We start from the raw sequence: 3,320 nt of genomic DNA on the forward strand, positions 1-3,320 counted from the left end.
CCGCCTGGACGCCGTCCTGTGCCACTACTGTAGGTGCCCCTGCTCTGGTGGGGGGTGGGATGGGGGAGCTCCAGAGGGCCCTTCCAGCCCCCACCAGTCTGCGATTCTGTGATTCTGTTATCACAACTCAGCTACTTATGTCTTACTAAGTCATGATGGCAACCCTTGTATTAATGTCAGATTGGGGGATCGGGTTTAAAGTGAGCCAGAATAATAGTGTTCACAAAGGATTTTATAGTGCCTTAATATAGCAGTTTAAAATGCGTTTCAAGGTCTTTCCTACATGCAGAGTTAATTGAGAAAAGCTATTGCAGTTTCAAGTGATGCTCTCACTTAAATCAAGTTCACTTTCATGTGCTGATGTGCCCTAAATTACTGTGGTACAGACTTCCAGCCAGGAAAGGCTTTGTAGCGAGGGCCTGACGTTCACTAGGTATGAAGAAACTGGGGAGAGGGTTTTCCCGCTGGCATTTTCGGAGGAGAAACAGAAACTGAGGGGCAGCATGCACTTCCCTGCAGTCTTAAAAAAAAGGAGCAGGTAAACTCTGGACCCTGAGCTGTGGTTTTTGTAAGTATAAGAAAGGTTCTTGGGTATTTCCCCACCCCGGTGGTTCAGGCAGTGAACTGGGAAAGCAAGACGAGCCCCAGCAAGAGGCATCGAATGGGGAACTCCAGTAGACTTGGTGGCTCTTCTTCCTGGCGCAGGATGGCGTAACCCTTTCCTGCATGCGTCCCGGCGAACGCAGGGGATTTGGAACCCACTGCTCCCCCCTGCTGAGGCGGCAGAGCTGAGCTGGCAGCCAGCGGAGGGCAAGGACCTTCCCAAGGGCTCCTCCAGGTTTGGGGGTCTGTCAAGCCCTTCGCTTGCCCAGGGCTCGGGAAGCACAAAACCTGGGAACAAGACCCATTTTGGTATTAGGGAAGGCATTAATCAACCTGCAGCGTTTTTATTGCTGGTGACTAAGAAGAAGAAAGGGACAACCGTCTTGGATTTTCAGTGGAAAGGGTCTTCCACCCTCGTTTTTTAATTCAAGGCTTCCACATGACCTGGGAAGCAACATTACCTCTAAATCTGCATTTACTGACTTTTTTTCGATTCAGGCCATGATTAGATTGGCTGAGTTTCTTTGTGTTTCTTTTAATGGAAATGCCCTTTTTACTAGCAGGGAAAACTTCAGTGGCTGCTGCTTTTTCTTCTAAATATTTTTGCTGAAAATCTGTCAAGATGCATCAAAACAATGCTTTGAGAATTTTTTGTTAGGAGAAAAACTATGCTCTTCTTCTGTGCAGGAATAGAAAATGAAAAGGTGAAAGAACACAGGGACCGGAGGGTATTCCTAGCAAAGGGAAAATAAAGGTAAAGATACTGCAGAAAACCAAAGTTTTATTAAAGGAAGAAAACCCACAACATTTGGAAGATGTGACAAATGTGGTGGGTTTGTTCTGAAGTGCACATCCTTTTCTTCAGTTAACAGCTCTAACCTTGCTGTTATTGAGGACTTCCATTTGGGTTTTTGTTAGTGAATTGTTACAAGCCTGTCTTTTTTCCTTTATTTTTTTCCCCCAGACGCAGAGACGTTTGAGTACAGTGACTATTGCCTCTCGCAGCACCCTCTCCAGAAGGCGGCAGCCGGGTGTGAAGGAGAGCAGATGTTTCCCATCTGAGCACCTTCCAGGTAGGGACAGCAAGTGGATCACGGGAGAAACGCAGCATCCCTTCCTCATGCTCTTCTCTGGTGGCTTTTAAGGTGGGTTCCTCAGCAAGTGGAGTTGTTCTTATTCGGTGGCTTTACCCTTGGCACGATGGACCACACGACCTTGCCACGGCAGAATCCTCTGCGGGAGTATGGGTGTTTTTTTCCATTCAGCAGCAGCGGAGTTGCCAGCTGCGGAGTTGGGAAGGGATGGAGCTCAATGCCGCTGCTGGGAATGATGCTCAGCTGCGTTTTCCCCTGACAACATCTGCCTCAGGGAGAGATGAAGGTGGGGATGCAGCAGGAGTAACACCACCGGCAAATAACGAAATGAGCAGCTATGAATCGCTTTAAAGGCAAGGCTCGAAGTCTGAACAAGCTCCAGAGTGCCAGAATTTTGCTGTCTGTATGGGTCTGCCTTTCCCTCACTCACATGTGCCAGCTGCTAAAAATGACTCATTTCTTCTTAGAAAGCTGCCTCGGCAAAGCCCTGCTGCTTGGTGCTTTGATGGTACGATTGCTTTATTTCTAAGGAAACGCAGCCAAGCCACCATCACCACATGTGTTGTCATTGTTTAGCTGCAGATTTTTGCAAGAAGATCGCGAGGAAAAAGAGTTGTGAAACATCTTGAGCTGCTTGTGTGCTGCCCCGGAGTTCAAGGTGTCATCTGAGCCATCTAGACCTCATCCAGTTTCAGCATTCTGACCTTTGGGCCAGGTTCCGCAGGGTAAGTGTAGAACAACCCCCTTTAAATCACGGGTGTAAATCCCCCTAGACGAGCACAATCAGCGCACGGCAAATGCCAGGGCACTCCCCTTGACTCTTCTGGTCAACACACTGATGGGCAGAGCCATAGTCCAAGCAAATGTGAGGGTGTTTTTGGAGAGAGGGAGTTCTGAATTGGAAATGCGACTTGTGTAAAGACAGTGTTGTGGTTTGGTCTCCTTCAATGACTGGTGTAAGTAGAAAACTGAATTTATTGCGTGCTTTGTGCTGGATCAGGTCTTCTAACTTTAATAGAAGAGGATCCTGCTGTACAACAGAGATCCATCCGAGGGCATGGAATTACTGCAGTGTTCCCCACAGCCATCTGATGATAGGGATAAGTCTAAATGGTATGGTGAGTGAAGATGTGAAATTGCCCTGCCAGAGCTCTTGATAGCTGGCCGGCCTCCAGCTTTGATCCAGAAAGCTGTATGAGTGCCAGGAAAGCCGAGCAGAGCTCAACTTCATCCCTGTCAGACCGGTCACGTCTGCTGGAGCAAGCTCACCTCAGCCCATGCTCTAACGGACACCTCCAGTGCTGTCTCCTCTCTATTTTGCCCAGACCACCACGATTCAGGGAGATCGTTCAGGGAAAGTCAGGGAGATCTGTGAATAAGGATTAAATTGGAGAAGAAGCCACATCTCTGGCTGCCAATTCACAGGATGGAAAGAAAAACCCAACATTGGCTTAGTAAACTGTTTGCCGCAAGCTATTGTCACAGCGCTGCCCCAAAGGCACTCCTGCTGGCGGAGGTGCTCGTGCCAGTTCGCGTCAATCATGGGGTTTTATTGCTGCCCGTGTTCCCCTCCCAGCTGGGAGATCAAAGTCTGTTTCCTTCAATGCGTTTGTGGCGATGCAG

The sequence above is a fragment of the Charadrius vociferus genome, unplaced genomic scaffold (genome assembly GCF_000708025.1).
Source record: "Charadrius vociferus isolate BGI_N301 unplaced genomic scaffold, ASM70802v2 scaffold266, whole genome shotgun sequence".
In the NCBI taxonomy this organism is placed as follows: domain Eukaryota; kingdom Metazoa; phylum Chordata; class Aves; order Charadriiformes; family Charadriidae; genus Charadrius; species Charadrius vociferus.